Source organism: Apodemus sylvaticus, chromosome 20 (assembly GCF_947179515.1).
Source record: "Apodemus sylvaticus chromosome 20, mApoSyl1.1, whole genome shotgun sequence".
In the NCBI taxonomy this organism is placed as follows: Eukaryota; Metazoa; Chordata; class Mammalia; order Rodentia; family Muridae; genus Apodemus; species Apodemus sylvaticus.
The window spans coordinates 35,149,534-35,174,031 of record NC_067491.1 but is presented as its reverse complement, the minus strand read 5'-3'; the positions used below and the strand labels follow the sequence as shown (position 1 = coordinate 35,174,031).

Sequence of the window (24,498 nt, the reverse complement as noted above, 5' to 3'; positions counted from 1 at the left end):
TCAAAATGGAGGGGAACAGCTGTTAAGGACTTTTGCTTAATTCAAAGTGGTAGGAACCAATTCTAAACTGGACCTTTTAAGTGGGAAGGCATACCTTTAACTCAGATCTTTTGAGGTAGAAAGACTCATCTCTAACCTAGACCACACTTTCTGCTAGGAGTCAATATAAAGGCACAGAAGGAGTTTTTGCTCTTTGCTTACTTGTTCTTGCCTTGTTAGAAAGTCTATTCCTTTACTGGCATTAAAGCCGGCTTCTTTGCGATTCCTGCATATACTGAAGATGCACTGAAATATTCAAACTTTTAGACTGAACAACTACAAGATTCTTGGACCTTCTGTTCACAGGCAGCCATGTTGGATTCACTGGACCACAACCTGTAAGTCATTCTAGCATATCTCCTTTCTGTATATTTAGTAAGACTAATTCTAGAAATTATTTTACTCTAAAGAACCTTGACTAATGCACCCTCTTTTGTCTGTATTCATCTCCCCTTCCTCATTAGAACTCCCTCACTTCTCCCTTGCCCCATCAGAGCACCTGTACCCCGATATTCCCCTCTCTATTGTTCCTCCTCACCTATAGCCAATGGTCCCATTAACTTCCATGGTTTCCATGGTTACTCCAGTGTACATCTCATATCTGAAGATTTGGAACTAGCAGCTTTCAATTGGAGAGAACATACATTTGGCTTTCTGGGTATGGGTTACCTCACTCAATATTATCTTTTCCAGTTCTTCCTATTTACCTGCAAATTCAACATTTTTCTTTACCATTGGGTAGCATTCTAGTATCCATTCATTGGTTGAAGGACATTTAGGTTGTTTCCATTTCCTAGCTATTGTGAGTAGAACAGCAGTGAACATGGCTGAACAAGTATCTGTGGAGCAGGATGTCAAGTTTTTGGGCATATGCCAAGGGTAATTTTGCTGGGTCATAGGGTAGATTTATTTTCAGTTTCTTGAGAATTTTCCATGCTGATTTCCATGGGGACTACACTATTGTGTAATCCCACCAACCGTGAATGTGGTTGTGTATCCCGGTACCCTGCACCTCTTCTGGCATATATTGTCAGTTGCTTTTTGATCTTTGCCATTCTAACTGGCATAAGATGAAATCTCAAAGTGAAACCACTTTTTAAGATGTTCAGATAACTTTATGTAGCCACTCAGTCATATTTAACATTCTAATTTTAGAGGATAAGTTGAGGAAAAGTAATTATGTCCAGCACGGTGCTAAAATAGGAAACACACTCAGAAGGGGTTGGGGGATGTTTAGTCCTAAGATACAATGCTCTGAAGCCTTCTTAAGTAAGTGTACTAACCTGGGAAGACAATCCATAGAAACAGTCCATCTATAACACTGACCCAAGCATGAGGAAACAATCTCCTCACTTTGAAAGAAGTCCAGGTAAAGCCCTATCATCTGTGCTGGCATCCAGCGCCATAACAATATTTATTTCATCTGTCAGATACTTGAACTAAATGAAATTCACAGAATTGTTGAAGTGTAGCCATGTATCTAAACAAACAACTGGTACCTTGGCAGGAAGCTATAAACATTAAGGAGTTTTACATCTATCTTGTTTGGGAATTCCATCAAGACAAGAAAGCCCTGTCTTGCATCTGCTAGGCAGACCTTCATTCTCCCAACAAAGTGGAGACTATGGTTATGAATCTGAGGACAAGGATCTGAATAAGAAAGGCATAGACCCCTGATCTCAAGGAATGTCCAGTCTCATAAAATAAAACTGTCTCACTGGGCTGGCCTCCAGCGGAGGTCAAAAGTAACTTCAAGTGCTCCCCTTTTACATACCTTTTCTGGAGTTGGGTACAACAGCAACACTGGAATCACCTGCAATATCTCACAAATGCCAAAAGGTTGTTCATCTTCATCTACAAGATGGCCTTCAAAGCTTTCACACTGGTTAAAGGCCATTTCTGTTTCAATTTCTGAAGTCACAGCTTCAGAGCTGCTTACTGAATCTTGGACAGCCAAGATCCAGAATCGGATCCCAGCCTCCCACCCAGTAGCAATTTGCAGACTGTTCTCCATGCAGACAGACTCTGACCCCAGTGACACCTGCAGTGATCAAAGATCCCGAAGCTCACATTTTCAAACCAGCTGATAAACATTTTCTTTCCTGACTGTCAACAGCACACCAGCTCAAAATAAAAGACTTCTCTGGGAGGTGAGAAGGTGGCTAGGCACCCTAATGAGATGACCTTCCACTCCTGTGGTGAGGAAATTGACTGCATGGGATCCATTAAAGAAGGGATGCCTCCTTATGATTTTTCACTTTAGGGTCAAGGAAGCAACTAAGTTCTTTGTCTTGGGGAAAGAAAACTTGTAATGCAGGAAACCAGAGCATATCTGGAAGAATTTTTAGAATTAGCACCATAACATAATATGTAACAGAAATAACTTGAGGAAGGAGTTGAAGGGTTAGTCTTTCTATCATGGCGGTCAGAAAGCAAAAAGGGAGTGTTGACATTCAGTTTCTTTTCTATTTCCCCTCTTTTTATCTGTCCTTGTGCTCAGCCAGTGGGATGGTGCCACTTACATTCAGGTTAATTCATCCCCACTAAAGCTAATCCTCTTTGAAAATGCCCTCAAAGGAATGTTTATAGTGTGTGTGTCTCAACCAATCTTCTAGGTGGTTCTAAAACCAGTCAAGTTGACAATGGAGATTCCCATCACAACAGCCTAAACTCAGAGGAATGTGAATCTGGTCTAATAAAATAAGACAGACTCCCAATTCTCTTAGATTGTAGTGACTTTGGTAAAACCAGATCTGTGTGGTGAATAATCTTCATCATGTGAAAGGTCTCATTTGCAAGAGAATGTTGTCATGCTTTTTTTTTCTGCCTGAAATCTAGAATCCTAGCTCTCATAAATCAACTGAGTTCCTGTTATCACCAGCCTTTCACTTTTAAAAGTGAGTGTAGTCTTCGAGTGCTCAATAAACAAAACTTTAAGAAGGAAGAAAGGACTGTCTTTAAAAATGACCACACTATTAATTTCCATCATGTTGTAAAGTGTTCTTCAATGCTCACCATGTACCAGGTACTATAATTTAAAATTCAAAACAAAAACAAAACTACTTTTCTCAGGATTTCTGGACTGAAGTATTTGGGATAAATGATCAACAAGTTTAGCAGTTATAAAGCTTTGGGGGGGGAACACACACAGAAAAATCCATCTTGATCTGAGAATATGCATGGGTTGTTTTTTCAGAGCAATGCATATGTGCTTACATAGGTTATTACCCACACACGATTTCCATTTTCTAATCTCTGTGGTCTGTGATTATGATCCTATTTGGAGGAATAAAATCGTGTATGTATAGTTGAGTGACTATTGAGCTGGAGTGATCCTGAATATAAGGTGGGATCTAAGTGCAGTAATTAGTTTCCAAAGAAGAAATAATAGGGAAGAAACAGAGGACAGGAAAAAAAAAAAAAGCATCAGGAAAATATGGCAGCAGAGGTTGGGGTTATGCTGCACAAGCCAAAAACCATCTAGGCCTACCAGAAACCAGAGGTAGGAAACTGATTTTCCTGTAGGGCATCCAAAGGGAAACACCCTTACAGTGATTTCAGACTGTTGCCCCCCAGTACTCTGTAGGTAGAAATTTCTGTTTTTAATTCCAAGTTTCTAGTCTCACACTAGCTAGCAAACCTTGCTTCCTAGTGTGTTAAATTGCAAGAAAGCTGAGAAGTAAGCACTGAACTTTAGATGCAGCACTGCTCATTCAGGAAAGCAGGGTTAAGACTTGAATGATTAGAATGTGACCTGGTCAGTTTGTGGTAAGAGCAATTGCAACTGAGTCATTGTACTGAAGATCAGCCATGAATAGTTTGCAAGGAACTATATGGCTAGAGAATCAGTGCCTGCACTGAAATAATTGGAAAAGTAGCAAATCTATGCTATCTTGGGTTGGTTTTTCTTTCTTTCTTTTTTTTTTTCAATTACGTAGTTCCCAGGGATCTAACTCAAATCATCAGCTTTGGTAGCAAACACCCTCACCTGATGAGACATCTTGCCTTCCCTGAATGGGATATTTCTGACTGCTAAAAGAAGGTGAAATTAATAACTATGCATTATATGTACAATATAAATATAATCTTTATATCGAGTCATGTCAACCAAGGCTATGTCAGGGAAATTGCCTCATGAAGTCACTGTGCCAATTGAAAAACTGTAAAAAGAGCCAAGGAATGAGAAGACAATACCAATAATATCCCAACCTCATTAGATCTTTCCCAGGAGAAAATTGTAATTGCTTGGCAGAGAATTCCAGAGGAGCAGCATGTTATTAAATGGGGCCCTCTAACAACCTTTCCCAAGGGTCTGTCTGTGTTCTGTGACTTGGATCCAAATTTGAACTTAACCATTTTCCATTCGTGCTTCTGAACAATTATAGACTGGTACCTTTCGAGTACTGTTTTACATTCTGGCTCAGTTACTGCTTAGTTCTACAGCGTTGGGAAATCCAATCCACTTCATGGAGAATGGAAACATCTAGTCAAAAGAAAGGGTGGATGTGAGCGTCTAAATCACAAAAGATGTGTTACTGAAATAAAAGCCCTCATATTCTAGTGAAGTCTATACACACAACTATAACATCAGTTGATTCTATGATTGGCCCAATGAAATCACAACCTTTGAAGTTATAATTGCTTCAATGATTTTAGATCACTGAGATTAGAAACTTTTATTTCTGCATATACATTCAAGGAAAGGGATAAGAGAGGAGAAAGAAAAAATGACAAGTAATAAATTAACCAGCTAATGAGCTGAGCATGTAAATGAATAGAGGATAATTAGTTGCTAAAATAGGGGAGAAGATTCCGACAGAGAGACAAACATGAAGCCTATGGCTTCAGGTTCCTCCAAAGACCAAGATTTCCATGGCAAACAGCCACAAAGAGAATGGAGAACATAGAAATAATGTCTCACTTAATGATAGGAGGTAACAACACAATATAGACAGAGGATGCCCACACCCTTGAGCTACGTGATGTCTAAATGCAAAAAAGAAAGAGAAAGAAAGGAAGGAAGGAAGGAAGAAAGAAAGAAAGAAAGAAAGAAAGAAGAAAGAAAGAAAGGGAGGAAATAAGAAAGGAAGGAAGGAAGAATGAAAGACGGAAGAAAGAAAAGGAAGGGGGGAGGGAAGAGTTGGGAAGGAGGAGAAGAGAAGGGGCAAGAAAAAAAGGGAGAAAAGGAGGAAGGGAGAGAGGAAAGGCAGAGCAGAACATAGAAGAAAGGAAAAGGAAGGGAAGGAAGAGAGGTGAAGGAAGAGGGAAAGACAAATGGAAAGGGGAAGAAAAGAAAGATAAAAGAAAAGATATAACACCATTGTCTTTTCTATTATATTGAGAATTTCTTCATGAAGACTTCAACTGATGCCCAGGGACTATACTCTGACTCAGGTGCATTTTAAATCAAATGCTTTTCCAAAACTGATGGCTACACCAGAAAGGTTTTGCACATATTAGTCTATATGTACCTCGGATACTATGTAACAATTCGCCGTACTGAAATAAGACATGCACGCCTGGGGGACAGTTCACTCGGGGTGATCTGGAATGTGTTTTTAGCAACTTAAATTTCTATCCACACGTCTAAGTTTAATTCTTTTAAGGGTTCTAATAAAGACAATAGTTAAGAAGCATAGATAATGACACTTGTCCTAGTTTTCAGGGTTCTCGTGAGAATCAAATGAGATAATAGGACAAAAAAGCCTTAAAACCTTAATTGCTATTGAGTGGAAATTTCTATTAATAATGAAAGTCAATAATGACAACAACTGTAGTGGAAAAAGTCAAGTCTCCTTGGCAGCAGGGACAAGAGATGGATACTTATGACCCAAGGACATGGAGACTCTGTTTCACTCTTGAAATGTGGGACATCTGGAGAGCACATGCAATGACTTTAAAGAAGGCTTTAAGGTGCTAAATCAAAAGACCCATGGCCCCTAATTTGAAAGAATCAAAGGACTGGGGATTTGGAGTACACAGAATGTAAAATCCCAAAGCAGGCTGGTTTCAAATGGCAGCCAGGTATTAACAACCAGCAGCTGGCCTGACAAAGTCCATGAGAGAGGATGTTATACAAGATGCAGACGATCCCACATCCGCAGGGTACCAGGGCACTTGCTTTACCAACTGAAACTCCTCTCTGCTAATTTCTCCCATGGACCATGCTTTCAATAGGAGAATAATTTATTGGAAAGTTGCAGTGGTATGGTCTACCAATATATTTTCCTCTCCCACTTCTAGGAAGCAGGGAGTCTTTGTAATTATGATTCCTAGGATCTATGCAGACCCAAGAGAGATGCAGCTAGATGCCATTGTCTCTTTCTAACCTTTTGTTTAAAAGAATCCATAATTCTGAAATGAATTATGTTAAGGAGGAAAAAGGAAGTGGAAAGAGTATCAAAAAAAATCTATTGGATGCTAGGGTTGGTTTGCAAAGATCAGAGGGAAGAAGATTCCGACAAAGCCACACAGAAAGTAGGCACGGAGCTCCAAATTCCACATTGCAACATGAGTCTTCAAAGGGAATGCAGTACACACAGAAAGACAGAGACAAACATGAAGCCTTTGGCTTCAGGTTCCTCCAAAGACCAAGATTTCCATGGCAAACAGCCACAAAGAGAATGGAGAACATAGAAATAATGTCTCACTTAATGATAAGTGGTAACAACACAATATAGACAGAGGATGCCCACACCCTTGAGCTACATAATGTCTAAAATCTGACAAGCCTAGACTGAAGGCTGTCAAAATGTGATGGAGATATGATTTATTATCATTCTTTTAGGCTTGGAAGTTTGAACTTGGGTAGCTGAAATCCTGAGTTTTGCAGGCAGGGATGGAACTAGAAAATGCCATCCTGGGTGAGATAACTTGGACCCAAAAGGACATGTATAGTATGTTCTCACTAATAAGTGGATGCTAAAAAGTCCAGAATACCAAAGATACAGTCTACAGAACTCAAAAAGATCAGCAAACTGAAGTGCCCAAGTGAGGATGTCTCTGTCCCACTTGGGACTGAGAACAAAGCAATCAGAAATGGGGAGGGAGGAACCTGGGAGGGAAAGTGGATGGGGTGGGAGAGAGAGTCGGGGGAGAGGGGAACAGATCTGGAATTGGGGGAGGGAAAAGGACTGAAGCCATGAGGGCCAAGCAGAAAGAATGGAAACAGGCAACCTCGGGCGATAGGAGGTTGGGGGGACCCTCCAGAATGTACCAGAGACCTGGGAGGTGAGACACTCACAGGACTAAAAGGGAGGGACCTTAGATGAAATGCCTGACAGTAGGGCGTGGGAACTTATAAAGTCTATCTCCAACAGGAAGACAGGGCTTCAAATGAGGGAGAGGGGAGCATCTTACAGTTACAACTCTGACCCATAATTGTTCCTCTTGGAAAGAATTACAGGGATGGAAATGGAGCGGAGCCTGAGGAAAAGAAGGTCCAGCGACAGACCCAAAGTGGGATCCAACTCACAGAGAGGTCCCAAGGCCTGACACTATTACTGAGGCTATAGAGTGCTCACAAAAAGGGACTGAGCATGACCACACTCCAGAAGACCCAACAAGCAGCTGAAAGAGTCAGATGCAGATATTTGCACCCAACCAATGGACAGAAGGAGCTGAACCCTGTTGTTGGATTAGGGAAGGCTGAGAGAAGCTGAGGAGAAGGACAATCCTGTAGGAGGAGCAGCATTCTCCTTTAATCGGGACCCCTGAGATCTCTCAAACACTGGACCACCAAACAGGCAGCATACACCAGCTGACATGAGGCCCTCAACATACAAACAGTAGAGGACTGCTGGTCTGAGTTCAATCAGAAATGATGTACCTAATCCTAAAGAGACTGGAGGCTCCAGAAAGTTTAAAGGTGAGGGGGGGTGATGGGTGGGGACATCCACGTGGAGACAGGTATGGGATGTGGAACAGTCAGAGGGTGGATGGGGTGGGGGAGAATAAAATATGGAGTATAAAAATAAATAATTAATTAATAAAAAAAGAAAAATGAAAAAATGTCCCTGTATTAATTTGTGTACAAAAACAAATCTGTGACCTGGATATCATTATATTGCACCTGACTTTGAGAGGCATGGCTGTTTGAATACTTCACTCAGTGCTTACCCTTCTCAAAGTATCACACGTGTGTGTGCATGTGCATACACACATACACGCACGCGCACACACACACACACACACACACACACACACACACACATACACTTTCCTTATTTTTTTCTTTATTATTTTTTATAGCATATGTAAGCAATTCTAGCATAGAGGTGATTATCTGAACGTCACCCTATCGTCTCACCTACTCACAGACAGCCTCCATTTTTGTTTTTACCTTTTCAAGGCAGTGGAAATGAATATATATGGGATTATACTGATTAGAATGTTTGAACGCACCATGAGATAAGTCAATGGTTCTCAACCGGTAGGTGCAGTCCCTCTGGGGGGGTCACATATCAGATATCCTGTATGTCAGATATTATATTACAATTCATAACAGTAGCAGAATTATTGCCATGACATAACAATGAGATAATTTTGTGGTTGCTGGGGGGGTGTCACTCTATATGAGGAGCTATATTAAAGGATCTCAGCATTTGGGAGTTTGAGAAGCACTGAGATAAATATTTATGCAAATTTTCATTGACTTTTTATGCAAAAGTTTTCATGACTGAAGTCATACACATTCTTCTCAGTCTTCCTGGCTTCCTAACAGTAAATTAAGAGGGACCTGATTGTTGTTCCAAAGGACATGGTGCCTAACCTCATCATACCACTCTGTGCAATGGGCTCTTTCTTTCTCAGCCTCTGTCTTGTCACATGGTTTTGCTCATACAAAGGGAATGACTGGGGCCTTACCAAATATTTTCTTAACATACAAAAATCTTATGCTATGTGTGGATATGACATTGTGAGGGGCATTTCTTGTTTGAAGAGAAACAATCTGACCCTTCTAAAAGGATATTGTTTCATGGTGTTAGAAAAAATCAAATACTCACCAAATTCAGTTCCTAAATATTTACCCAAATCAGTAAGTGTTCAGAAGAGAAGATGAAAGAGGAAGAGGAAGAGGAAGGGAAATGTACTGCAGTCTTCCCTGAAGCTTAACTTTGATTTTATTTAGAATTGAAAAGAAAGTCAAAATCGAATTAAAAGTTTTTAATAAAACTATCTGTAACATTCTAGCTGTCAGACACCAAATATTATAACTCATTTAATAATTTTGAAACCAGAATGGCAAAGTATGAATAAAATTTAATGCAAGGCATATAAGGTCTGTCAAGTACATTCTAAATGTCAAAATAATTTTTGTGCATTCAAATAGCCATTTAAGTACATAGCTTTATTGAAATTTTTATATCATGGCTTTCAGTAAGGCAGTGTTTCTCAGGCTGTTGTTGAATGACCTTTTTACATGGGTAGCCTTAGACCACCAGAAAACACACACATTTATATATAATTTATAACAGTAGCAAAATCGTGCTTATGAAGAAGCATTGAAAATAATTTTATGATTGAGGGTCACCACAACATGAGGAACTGCATTAAAGAGTCACAGCATTAGGATTTTACATAATTAACATTCTCATTATATGTAGATAATTTTTCTTTCTTTCCAGCTTGTAAAAGAAGGCTTTAGGCTTTCCAGCAATTGATTTTCTTGCTACACATGCTACTATTGGTAAAAATGATCATTTCACATTATATAATTTTTTAATTTTAATTTTTTAAAAATATGATCCCAGATGAAACCAGACTTACAAAATCACAACCTACAAGCGAATTATAAACATAGTCTAGAAGAATGTATTCATTCGTTTATAATATGCAATTCTATGAATCAAATATAGACATGGTAATTTTAGATGCCTTTTGCAGTTGCTTCACCAACAAATGGTTTGTTTAAAAATACAGTTGTAATTTTAAAAGTACACGTGCTACCATAATGTTTTAACACCCCAGTCCTTGTGAAACAGGAGACCAAAAAAAGCAATTCTTTTTATTCCCCTTAGGTTAAAAAAAATGTCCTGTTTCTGTCTTTTTGTTTGTGAACCTTAAACTTCTGCATAGGCCAAAGGTTTTTAATCTGCCAAACACAGTGACAGGTTTTTTGTTTGCTTGTTTTGTTAATTGCTTGGTTAGTTGGGTTTTTTTGTTTTTTGTTTTTTTTTTGTTTTGTCTTGTTTTGTTGTTTTGTTTTTTTAAAGACAGGGTCTCTCTGTGTAGCCAGGCTGTCCTGGAACTCTCTCTGTAGACCAGGCTGGCCTCGAACTCATGGAGATCTGCTTCTGCTACCTTTGCGTGGATTAAAGACGTGTGCCACCACCACCACCAGGCTTCAAAGACACTTTTTAAGTGATGTGTTTGCAGAACCACAACTGATATAAAGTAGATGGAAGAAGAGGACTGTGCTTGGGGGTGGGGGGTGGGGTGTCAGGATTTGAGGACTGCAGGTCTGGTGTTGTGATCTTCCCTATCCTCTGATGCAAGCGGAACTTGGCGCCCAACTGCTTTTGCACAGTCCCATTGCCCATCACCAACCCCAGAAGCATGCTTCAGTTGCATCTGTCACTCAGGTTGTCTGATCTTCTTGTCATTGAGGCACTATACTGACTGGCTTTAAGTGTCAACTTGACACAAGCTGGAGTTATCACAGAGAAAGTTTTGAGGAAATGCCTCCGTGAGATCCAGCTGTAAGGCATTTTCTCAATTCAAAGCCCAGAGGGGAGGGCTCAGCCCATTGTGGGTGGCACCATCCCTGGGCTGGGAGTCCTAGGTTCTGTAAAAAAGCAGACTGAAGCAAGCCAGGGCAAGCAAGCCCGTAAGCAGCATTCTTCCATGGCACTTGCATCCACTCCTGCCTCCAAGTTCCTACCCTGTGTGAGTTCCTGTCATGACTTCTTTGGTGATGGACAGCATTGTGGAAGTGTAAGCTGGCTAAACCTTATCCTCCCCAACTTGCTTCTTGGTCATGATGTTTTGTGCCTGATTAAGACAGGCACCATGTGTACCCTTAGAGTTCCTGGAACTCTAGGGACACCAGAGTGAGAAACTGCCCAGAAAATCCATGACAGCAAGCACTTGTGGGCATCCACAATAGTGTCTGGGTTTTGTAACTGTATATATGGCTGTCACCTTGGAGGTTATGCTGGTGCATGACAAATATAGAGGGGGACACTCTCAGCCAACCATTGAACTGAGCACAGAGTCCCCAATGGAGGAGCTAGAGAAAGGATCCAAGGAGCTGAAGGGGTTTGTAGTGCCATAGGAGGAACAACAATATGAGCCACCAAGTACTCCCAGAGCTCCAAGGGACAAAACCATCAACCAGAGAGTGCACATGGAGTTACCCATGGCTCCAGCTGCATAGGCAGCAGAGGATGGCCTTGTTGGCCATCAAAGGGAGGAGAGGCCCTTGGTCCTGGGAAGGTTCAATGCTGCAGTATAGGGGAATACCAGGCATGGAATCGGGAGAGGGTTGATTGGGGAGAAAGGGGAGGGGAGATGGGTTATGGGATTTTTGAGGAAAGGGGAAAACATTTGAAATGTGAATAAAGAATATATCTAATAAAAAAAAAAAGAAGGAAAGAAAATCCGTGGCAAAGCTTTCTTTGAGATTTCTCCTCTCCTACGTTGTTGCCATGAGCCCAAATTCAGGCTGTATTTCTTTCTAGATGATTCTGGTTAACTATTGGGTAAAATACAGTTTGTGCACAACAGTGCATTCTCTCTCCTGCCCTTCTACATGTCCTGCCTGAATGTTTTCAGAGTCAGTGTCTCTGCTGTATATCATTTCCCTGCCCACTGAAGTCAAAGCCTTAATAAATGTCACTTCTCTCCTCTCCCTGCTAGAATCTGTGTCATTGGTAACTTACCAAGTGTTTCTCCCATATACCCTCTTACCTCCACTGCAAATATCAACTTCCTAATGAAGGTGAATATTTGTTCTCAGATATGGTGAGCCAAAGCATACACCTTATCTCCCTCTCATCCCCAGAATGTCTCCCTAGCTACCTTTCTTGAAGTCAGCCATCTTCTCTACAGATCGGTTCTGACTCCTCTCAGTTTGAAGTACCTCTCCCTTCTTTGAATGTCATCTGCATCTTGTTACTTCCTGCGTAACTTTCCACTTTGGGTCATCAGTCTTCACGTGTTCCATTTCCTCTGTCAGCAGATCAGCTCTTAAAACAATAATTTATGCCTTACCTTGGTGTTTTGATGGCCCGTTCCCCTTTTAAGGTCTGGGGATGTTCATTGAATGCTTAATGAATTGGATGGATAAACCAATATAAGATGGAACTTGCTATCTATATATTCATTTCTTCAACCTTTACAACTGGGCACAGATTATATGTTAAACACTCTCTCCCTGATCCATTTCCAAATAAGAAAACCTATCAGTTTATCCCATGCTTATGCCACTTTGTGAACAAGTGACCTACATACACAGCCTTTCTAACTTCTGCTGTTTGCATGAACATCCAAGATCTTCAAAATTGTTTCTCTGTACTATTTAGCTAGTGCTCACTGAGAAATAGTGCAGTTCTCTGATACGGAATAAATTCTCAATTCTAGGAATTGCACAACAAACAAGTAAGAACCAAAGCATAATCGATACCATGCAGTTCTCCCATCATACAAAAAGCTCCCGTGGTTTGTTTTGTATGCTCAGCCTTGACCTCCCAAGCAGCATTATTTTTGTAGTATCCCCCTTAAATGTGATGTTCTTTCAATAACTAGGAAACTGGAGCTAGAGAGACAAATAAGTGGCAAAACTGGACTCACAAAAAGTATGAGGTGCCATGCTTACCGCCACTGTACTTCTACTTCCCAGAGATTTGAGCACACTGAAATTGGTACTCTGAAGATAATCTTGGAGTGTAACAAAATCCTTCAGAGTTGGGCAACCTGGAGTTCAAAGGCTACATTTGATGGTCTGTGGCTCTGAGACCTGATGCAAGGCATGTGATCTCATCTTCCTCACCCCCAATACCAGGAAGAGTCTCTGAGGATTGAATGGATCGTGATGTAGTCCATCAAAAGGCTCTGGTAAAAGAAGACACACAGCACAAACCAAATCAAAGTAGAGACTGGAAATGTACAGATATTTCAGAGGAAATGAGAAGGTGATTGCATTTTCTTCGACTTTGCCATTTAAGCAAAGTCCCCAGCCATTCAGTTAAAAGAGAACAGGTAGGTAGTGAAAGGGCTAACAGCCTGAGCAGAATCTGGGTCTACATCTTGGGTCTGCAAACTTTGAGCTGTGTGCATTTGAGTACTTTTTCTAACCTTTGAATCCATCATTTCTTCAACTAGAAAATCATCATCACCATCATCACTCCCCCACCATCATCATCATTGGAAATTCATATTATATGTGTCCTTTTAAAGAGTTTCAAGGAAAGAAGATTGGTTTGAGGTCTCTACAGGACACATCTGGGGAATTTATGTGGATATGACAAATTCTAATATTTTTCTTCTGTTGGTTTCTGCTATGTTGGGAAATAGTTCAAATCCTATTTTTAATTTTGGGTTAGGAGACTGGTAGTAAGTAATAGAGAATTTCTTCAGGATTATGGTGGTTCCAAAATTTAGGAAGCAAATAAATCAATTGATTTTGGAATGTAAAGAAAGGAGTATAGTTGCCTGAAGGGCAGATGTAATCTCTTCTATGGGGGAAAGGCCTCATAAAGCAATTACCCCTAGGTGGTTGTCTGGCTAGAAAGGTCAGGCTTGGCAACATTCGTTAATGATTATCTGAGTGTAGAATTGTTTTGGAATGTGTCTAAAGCTAATTTTCAAAGCCCAAGTAAAACATGAGACTGAGAAGACAGTTATTTGAACACAGAAGAGAAAGTAAAAAAGTTAGAAGGAAAGTACTCTACCAGGTTTTTTTCCTCTCTGATAATACTGACTTTACTTTTTGATCATGTCAAATATTTTCAGGGAATCCACTTTTTACCATCATGTAAGACACACATATATATACTAAACATGATAATTATTTTATTCTCCATGCATAGGTCTATAAAAATAACTACAAATGTAATAGAGTTGGAAATAAAACACAAATCCATAGTATTAACGTGATTTTATTCAGTATTTTATTGGAATTCTGTTTTTAATTTTTTTTTTACTATATTGTGGAGGGATGTTGAAAAAATCTTTAGGAATGTGAATATGATTAACTTATTTCATAATAAAATTTGCATCTGGTTTTTCTGTGGTAATTGGGAATAAATAAGTTTTTAATATGTTATTACTCTATAGGTATATTATGCAAGCAATTTTAAGGCAGGCATTTTTGGTTTGTTTGTTTGTTTGTTTGTTAGGCTTTCTTGAAACAGGGTTTCTCTGTGTAGCCCTGGCTGTCTTGGAACTCACCCTGCAGACCCAGCTGGCCTCGAACTCAGAAATCTGCCTGTCTCTGCCTCCCAAGTGTGGGGATTAAAGGCGTGTACCACCACCGCCCAGCTAAACAATTTTAAAGATGCACAAATAAATATTAATGTGAGACTTACTTATGGAGACTTATAGGCATTTTCACAATGAAATGGAACAGTGTAGTCCCTATTTTAATTTCACTAACACTCCCCAAATCCTTTTAATAATCTAAACACAACTTCTAGAGTCGAAGGGAATGCCGTGCATTTTTGATCCAATTCCAAAGTTCCTTTCAGAGTAATAAGAAACATTTTCTGAGGAAGCAGAAGATGACCTTGCTGCATTATTTAAGCAGTTGGGCCCCTTTGATTTTTTTTCCCAAGCTCATGGGGTTTGCTTAAAGGACATTTGACTTTCATAAACATTTTTTTTAAAAATGATGATGTCACCATAGAGGTTGGCAAGCATGATTCTGCATTGGTAGAGAGAGAGAGAGAGAGACAGAGAGAGACAGAGAGACAGAGACAGAGACAGAGAGACAGAGACAGAGAGAGACAGACAGAAAGACAGACAGAGAGACAGAGAGACAGAGAGACAGAGACAGAGAGACAAAGACGGACGCAGAGACACAGACAGAGACACAGAGAGCTTCAAAATTCTACCTAAATCTATTTCTATACCCCAATCTTAGGGAAAAACTCAAAGGGAAATTACTCAAAGGGAAGCACAAATATTTCCATGAAACAGCATCTTGTAGGATAAAAATAATATGTACACTCAAGATAAATCAGAGCCAATTTATAAAAAGGATGAAAGTTAAGGGTTATTAAACTATCCAGTAACAACATGTAGATAAGCAATACATGCTAAATATCTTAAAATGATGCTGAATCTATCTGTTAAAATTGTGTGTTTGAAAGGTCTTAGAATATACATGGATTTTTTTTCTTTTCCCAAACTGTGGTGTCACAGCATCCAGATCCTAGTCTACATTTCAAGAGTACCAGAGTAATAGGTAAACTGCAAAAGAAAGAAAAAAAAAGAAAGAAAGAAAGAAAGAAAGGAAAAAAGGAAGGAAGGAAGGAAGGAAGGAAGAATATTTAAAAGATGCTTTGCCATATTGTGCAAAATAAGTAAAAAGATTATATAGTGTACCCTGAATCTGCATTCTGTACACTATAATGAAATTATTGGAATTATCCCTTTTTACGTGTTTCTTGTAGTTTTGAAAGAATTAAGCTAAGCAGCCTTCAAGCCTCCTCCTTTCCTAACGCACTGACAGAACCTTGCTCAGTTTTCTCGCGATACTGCAATTAGCTTACCTCTTCTTCTAGGATTGCAGGGCTCGCTGATCCTTGTCTGACCATGACACTTCCCTACTGTGAGTACTACACTCACTCTGGTGCCACGGCCTTGACTTTAATTTGCACGTTTTACCTCACCCCTTTTCCGGAGAGCACCTTTGCACAGTGCATGCTGTCTTCTCTACACGACAAGGCCTTACATTCACTGCCGTTCTTTATCTAAATATTTAATAGCCATGGTACTCCGTCTTAAAATCAGGGCTGTCATTTTAATGAGCCTTGCTGCCTAGCTAGCAATTTAACATTAGTAGTGTTAGTATAAAATTTTGAAAGAGTTTAAAAATATAAAAGTTGCCAATTTTCCATGTCCAGGCCTAGAACTCATATGTCCTCCAGATTCAAGCTTCTGGATCTTCTGTGATTCTTCTGAATCACAGACCAACAGGTCGAGACTGTTTATTCATTCTCTCTTGGTGTGTGTGTGTGTGTGTGTGTGTGTGCGCGCGCGCGCGCACGCGCGCGCTCTTAATTAAATCCCTCAGCCTTGCATATGCTGGGCTTATTAAATTTTATCAATCTCCTTTACATTTTAAAAAATATCTTTAAAACACTCTACTCCATAATAGAGGATAACAGGATTGTTTTTTAACATCTTCTCCTTTATAATCACAAAAATTCAGAACCACATTCATTCTTCAGAAAGTAGAAACTGAGAGTCAGTCTGAGTCTGAAAAGATCTTTCTTTTTCAAAGTGTTTTAAGGTGGATCCTGAATTATGTCATGTGGGGAAGAATGTCTTCGTTCTAGATGGTGAACAGAAGAACTGTTGTCAGCAGAACTGACAAAATGAGCCTGGAAAAGCCTCAACTATTCTGGAAATAAATGTCAGGACGTCAGCTCCCCATTTCTCTGGCCTGGGGCGATCATTACTTGACCACATCACACCAGTTAGTTCTGGCCCTATACATTAACCCCATCCAATGAGTAAACAAAGAGGGACAGAGATCCTGTAAATCGACATTTATATCTTTAATGTCATACATGTAAAGACCTCACTTATTTTTATCCCTAAATGTTAACTTTTGCAGACTGACAATTTATTATTGATTTATATCTACACAAACAACAACAAGAGCGCATACAAGTTATTTGATTCTCTGTCGGCAATGCTGGTCAACTAAATATGACAGAGGCAGATGAGAATGTAGATTTGACGGGTAAGTGAGGCTAGCAGTCGTAAAACCTTTATAAGGGAAGCACTGGGATGAGTGATATTTGAAATGCTGTCCCTTATATTCTGCCTTTTCGCATAATACTACTGTAGCCGTGACAATTTCAAGGTAGTTACAAAGAAGCAACAGCAAACAAGATTAAATTTAGTTGCATTTTTGTAGCATGCTCTGCAGCAACAGGGCAAAAAACAATGCACCCCTAAATACAAGCATGGATAGCTGGGTCACCTAAACTGCAGTCAGTTCTACGCCTTCGTAGCTCAGTGACCGCGGCACTTCCTTACTGGATGCCAGGCTTATGCTGTTTCTGTCACACTCAATTTAGGGACTTTAAATAATTCAACATCTTCTTAAACCTTCCTGGAAGTCTTTTTGGAGGTATTTTGGATACATATATCCAAAGGGAAGAGAAGCATATGAGAGAAACGTTATTTTATAAGCCTTGTATTGCTGGTATATTATATATGCAGCTACATCAACTCTACCTTCAAGTGGATGACATCAGCAACTTCTCATAAAGATTTTTTTTTGACGTGGATTCTATACCATACTGGAAAGGAAAAAAACCCTTGAATGTCACTAAAAGATTAATAGGTTGAGAGAAGATATTGAAACAAGATGTACATCTGTTCTAAGAGATCTGAAAGTGCCATTACATGTGAAAATATAAGGCATTCTTATGTTCATAGTACAGACATGTCTATATGTACTATATGTATATACATGAGCACTCAGTAGGAGTAATATGCTTATATAAAATTGATATGAGCAGATTACAAAACAGAAATGTGATTTGTCATTGTGTTATAGGATTATGAATAATTCTTGGGTTTTTTTTAATTCGATATATTTTTTATTTACATTTCAAATGATTTCCCCTTTTCTGGCTCCTCACTTCCCAAAAGTCCCATAAACCCTCTTCCCTCCCCCTGTTCCCTATCCACCCCCTCCCACTTCCCTGTTCTGGTATTGCCCTATACTGTTGCACTGAGCCTTTCCATAACCAGGGGCCAGCAGATGTTGCTGAGGATGTGGAGAAAGAGCAACACACCTTCACTACTGGTGGGGTTGCAAATTGGTACAACCTCTCTGGAAATCAGTCTGACGGTTCCTCAGAAAACTGGGCACGTCACTTCTGGAGAATCCTGCTATACCACTCCTGGGCATATACCCAGAGGATTCCCCAGCATGTAATAAGGATATATGCTCCACTATGTTTATAGCAGCTCTATTTATAATAGCCAGAAGCTGGAAAGAACCCAGGTATCCCTCAACGGAGGAATGAATACAAAATATGTGGTATATATATACAATGGAGTACTATTCAGCCATTAGAAACAATGAATTCATGAAATTCTTAGACAAATGGATGGAGCTGGAGAACATCATACTAAGTGAGGTAACCCAGTCTCAAAAGATCAATCATTGTATGCACTCATTAATAAGTGGATATTAGCCTAGAAAATTGGAATACCCAAAACATAATCCACACATCAAATGTTGGTTTCTTTTTAATGCATGTTTCTAAAATTATTATGGTAGGTGCATTACAAATATTATTTTTCTAACAGGAGAATAAAATATATTTAACATAAAATTTGAGGTTCCTGGAGTACTGCTGAGCTATTTAAAACAAGGAATTTGTGAAATTCTTAGGCAAATGGATGGAACTAGTAAATATCATCCTGAGTGAGGTAACCCAATCACAAAAGAACACACATGTTATCCACTCACTGATAAGTGGATATTAGCCCAAAAGCTAGGAATACCCAAGAGGCAATTCACAGACCACATGAAGTTCAAGAAAAAGGAAGACCAAAGTGTGGATACTTTGGTACTTCTTAGAAGGGGGATCAAAATACCCATGGCTCTCAGCCAACCAATGGACTGAACATAGGGTCCCCAATGGAGGAGCTAGAAAAAGGACCCAAGGAGTTGAAGAGGTTTGCAGGTCCATAGAAGAAACAATAATATGTACCAACCAGTCTCCTCCCCACCCCCCAGTTCCCAGGGACAAATCCACTAAACAAAAACAACGCATGGAGGTACTCATGACTCCAGCTACATATAGAGTAGAAGATGGCCTTTTCAGACATCAATGAGAGGAGAGTTTATTGGTCATGTGAAGGCTTGATGTCCTAGTGTAGAAGAATGCCAGGTCAGGGAGTTGGGTGTTGGTGAGCAGGGAGAAGGGGAAGGGGATAGGGGGTTTTCAGAGGGGAAAGGAGGAAAGGGGATAACATTTGAAATGTAAAAAAGCAACTATCTTATAAAAAATTAAACACAAAAAAAGATTTGTGGTTCCTTAGGGAAAGAGATTTAAGCATATTTTCTTGTGTAATGCATGTTTATATGTGTATATGCCATTTAAAGTAAATTGTAAAACTTATCTTTTGACAACAATACCACATATATGTGCTTGATCAACAAAATTATCTTCATTTCATCTTTTAGTCTGATTGCTTACTGAGTACAGAAATGAGCTAATACCTTGGAAGACTAAGGCCCACAGACTTGTCTTAATCTTGTAAGCATTAATTCAAGGTTGGATGAGTTTTCAATTTTCTTTTTAATCAAATGTGTCATTCAAAAATCAGAAAAGAATTTTGTTGCAACTCACTTGTTCTTGTCCTTCATTCCTCCTCCAATGTGAAGATCAGGCATGTCAGAAATGCAGAAACACAAAGTTCATTAGCCAAACACAGAGAAGAAAGAATTGTCATGTGTGTGCATACACCAGGACACACACACACAAACACACACACACACACACACACACACACACACACACACACGCACACACACACACACACACACACACACACACACGCGTGCGCGCGTGCGCGCGCGCGCATGCACACACACACACAGGTTTTCAAATATCTTAAGAAACAGTTCAATGTTTGAAGAAACTTTACTTTCACTTTTTAAAAATCATGTAGCCATTTACATTCCAAAAATTGAAAATAAGAGAAAAAAATTCTTCTAAAGTAAATCACAAATGAATTCAGAGCAATGTTTATGGTTGAGAATAATGCTTAATCTGAGTGCGGGGTCCCTGATGGAGGAGTTGGAGAAGAGACTGAAGGAGCTGAGGAAAGGGTTTGCAGCCCCATGGAGGGAACAACCGTGTCAACCAGTCAGACCCCCCCTCCCAGAGCTCCTGGGGACTCAACCACCAACCAAAGAATACACATAGAGGGACCCATGGCTCTGGCTGCATATGTAGCAGAAGGTGGCCTCGTTGGACCTCAGTGGGAATAGTGACCCTTGGGCCTGAGGGGTTTTGATGCCCCAGTGTAGGGGAATGTCAGGGTGGAAAGCAGGAGTGGGATGGTGGGTGGAGGAGCACCCTCATAGAGGCAGAAGGAGGAGGGATGGGATAGGCTGGTTCTGGAGACCTGGAAAGGGGGGAACACTTAAAATGTAAATAAAGAAAATAACCAATAACGGAAAAAAAAAGAAGAATGCTTACAAACATATCACTGCATTGTGGGAGGTAATCCGTTATCTCACTCTCACATGCCCAAAAGTCATTTTCACGATTGTTTTACATTTGTTCTTTCACAACAAAAAAATGCTCACCTCCTCACAGTGCTTATACTCCCCTGCACTTGTCCTTTGAGATGCTAGCCAGGGTAAGCATGCTCAGTACTGCACGCTTTCTTTATCAGTGTCCTGTCGTGAAATCACCAGTGGTTCCTGGTCCCTTTGACTCAAGCTGTTGCCTCCAGCACCAGACCTGTGAATGGGATGAAGAAGGTGCATTAAAGTTACATATGAATGGCTGGTGGCATCCAGTGATTCAATAGCATGAGTCACCTTGACACTTCTATTTTAAAATAAAACAGCACTTTTAATAGTATTGCCTACCGCTGTCTGAGGAGTCATAGCTGTCTCCTGGCGTGAGTCCTAAGAATTACACATTTCACACAATGCCTACCCCTGAGTAAACAACATTTCCCATTGTAGCATGTGAGGAATACCACACCACATGACGTAGTAGAATAAAATCAGCCCACAATTAAGTGCTTGTTCAATGTCCTATCTTGGTGATTCCAGGAAAGTTATCTTAAATATGTTTAGACTTTATCAAACATCTATTAAATTTAAAAATGCATGAGAATTTACCTGGCCATGGTTGTAGCTATAAATCATGTGTGTGTGTGTGTGTGTGTGTGTGTGTGTTTTGTGTATACAAAAGTAACATACCTAGGATGCAGAAGGAAGTCCTGGCACACTTAGTTCCTTCAACTAGAAACAATGTGACCTTTGTAATCTACCTCCTATAGCAGACATTCTCAATCTGAAGGTCATGATTCCTTAGGGGGTCAAATGCCTCTTTCACAAGGGTCTCCTGAGACAATCAGAAAACACAGATATTTACATTTTGGTTTATAACAGTAGCAAATTTACAGTTACAAAGTAACAATGAAGCTAATTATATGGTTGGGGGGGTTACTATAATATGAGGAAATGTATTAAAGGGTCACAGCATTAGGAAGGTTGAGAACCACTGTCCTTTCATAATTTACAACCTGAGGTCATCATCTTAAATTTTAAAATCCACAAAATGAATGCTTATGTATGTGTTGTTATAAGACCACAGATCACTTGTGCCAAAACAATATATTGACTACTAGAAGGGCACCCTTTGGGGCACTGCATTCTTACCACATAGACAAAATCCATCTCCATGGGAGAAAAAAAAAGGAAAATATAAAGAATCTATCAGCAATGAAAAACCATTAATCTTAATAAACATAAATTAGCAAAGGAACAGAATACATGTGTTAATTTATGAGAATGTCAACAATTTGTCACTCCAACCAAATGACCAAAATCTTGAAATCAGTTGCAAAGAGAGGAACCATGTACCTGCCTTTCTGTATGACAGAACCCACCAAGACTTTGAGCCAGGTGGGAAAAAAATCATGTATTCAACAACAAATCTGGGGGCATGTCCAATTGTTCTACCTTTAATTAGGAAAAACTCAAAATTCACAGATATGAACTGACGTTAATTGGGGTCCCAGCATTAAAAGCATGGGGCTTATATAACATAGAAGGATCCTATAGCAAGTGACTTGCTAAACTTACGTTTCAGATAATCCTTCGTGTTATTTATAGATGATAAGGACAGGTAAATAGATAAGATGAACACAAGTGTGTGTATTGTCAAAGTCTTTTCCCTCAAGTCTAATAAAAGTAATACCAATTATTTCTGCTACCATGTAAAACTTCACACTTGATAGATAATATAATTAATAAGCATGGATCTCCCCTTGATCCAATTTATGGGGAGGAAGAGGTAAAACCCTACTCACGTATTGGTTAGAATGAGGCTGAGCCAGGGAAATAAAGAAGTAGGTCAGTTCACCTTCCAGGTCTCCGCTACCATCCCATGATGCCATTGTACCCAAGTCCTTTGAAACAGCTGGGAGAGAACTGCACCCATCACCGACCTCTGCCTTGATTTAGTAAGAATTTAGTAATTTAGGTAATGTGCTGTATAGCCTTCCCCCTTTTTGTTCTGAAATAAATTGCTATGTCAAGAAGACCTATGCTTTAGTGATCAACTCAGTAGAAAAGGAAATGAAGCATTCTATGAATGGGGTAATTTTCTTCTCTAATGAAGTGGGAAAATAAGCACTTGCTAGAGTCATGTTTAGCATCTCCATAGAGCCACTTTCACACTGCGATGAAGGACAAAGAAGCAACACTCAGTCCACTTGTGGCTGCACCACCGTACTCCAAGAGCAAAATTGATTCTATGATTAGCATTTGTTCCAAAGCACCTGAATGGCAAAGAAAGGAAAATTGGCAGCGTAAAGAAATAGGTCTGGCTTAACTTCTGTCCAACTCTGCGTGCTTTCGGCAATTGGGTGCTCAATTTGTTTCCTTTACACCCTTTCTGCTTTCCAAAGACATACTATTCTTTCTTAAGTATGTTTGGCCTCCTTAAATTGCTATGCTTCACAGATTAGCTCAGCCCCTCCCCCAGCTGCACCAATTTGCATACTCAGCATGCATTTTTAACCAACCGGCAGAGGATAATTTGTTTGACATGCAGTGTCAGAAGACAAAATGACAAGGAAATGTAAAGATCTTATTTGGCTCTTACACGTGCTCATAGAACCCGGCATTACCGTATTTCATAACACAGGATGAGTGCTCTGTGAGCTGAGAGGAAAGGGGTTTTGGTTTTACAGACAGGAAAATACAGAGGAAGGTAGTGTGTAGCTTAGTGGTTGAGCACATCATGCCTCTTACCTCACAAAAAAATCATGAGTCCAAATGAATCGACTACTAAATTTAATGGTAGGAACTATGTTAATTCTTCCTTCTAATGCTATGGCTTGGCTGGGAAAAGCCTCCCACAGGCTCATAGTTTAGCAGTTGGCAGTGGTACTAGTTTGGTAGGTTGTGTGACTTTTAGGACACAGTGCCTACCCAGTGAACATAGGTAACTAAGGTCGAATCCTAAGGCTTTAAGTCCGGCTCTATTTCTGGTTCCATCTATGCTTTATAATCAGCGGAAGTATGATCATACCATGCAGCCAGCGTCCCTTTGTCATTCAGTCGCCATGGCAGTCTATCCCCACCAATAGCTTTTTTGTGTTGTTTTGTTTTAATGTATGTATTATCCAGATCTTAATCAAGGAAGGATATATTTTGTCTCATGATTTTGGGGAATCTAATCCCACTTAAAATTTTTATGCATCTATATACATAGTTATTTGCATGATTATATAAATGTATGTACATATACCACATGGTTATATACGCACATATACATGAAGCCACGTCCCAAGACTACTTTGTTCAGCAAACTTGAATAGCTACTTGAGCCATGCAGTTGGGTACTTCTGTGTCCTCAAGAGGTTTGCTTGGTCTCAATATACACAGTTTCTGAATCTGGACAAGGAAGTGTAAGAGTCCCTGGCCCACTTCTATTACAATTTTCTTAAAGATGCCACTTCCCAATTCAATCCAAGTGTCACTTCCTTATCTGAGGACTTTTCTCCTACAACTGCAAGAGGAGGTATGGCATTTCTTTCTGGAATTCCAAGGAAAGATGTTAATTATTTGCTAGCCTAAGAAGTAGTTTACTAAGATAATCTCTTTAATGATTTACCGGGCTCTGATTTTTTTCTTTTTTAATGAGCCACTCTGCAATAGGCCCAAGTCATTACCATCCATTGTTTCTGTCTAATCTTGTTTTTATCTTAACTGCTTATGGGAACACATCTTGAAAGGGGAAAAATAAACAAATAAAAGTTTATCCTGTTAAAGTTGTTAGCTTCATGCAAGCCAATATTTGCAGTGCCGTTCTCACAAGTCTATGATCTCTGTTGGGATTTTTGCCTGGGCCACTAGCCCTGTTAATTCTTGGGCCTTCTAGGAAAAGGCTGGGTCTCCACCCACCAGCTCTGCTGTGCTAATGCTGCTTTTGAAGGAGGTGCAGGTGAATCAAAGAGAAAAGATACAAATAAATAAATCTTAAGAATACAAGAATTGTGCGTAAAGAA

At 39.7% G+C, this 24,498-nt stretch overlaps 1 pseudogene; it reads right to left on the bottom strand.

The window, feature by feature from the left end:
- The window catches only part of LOC127670522 (uncharacterized), a 64,217-nt pseudogene that overhangs the window by 16,498 nt on the left and 23,221 nt on the right, over positions 1-24,498 (bottom strand).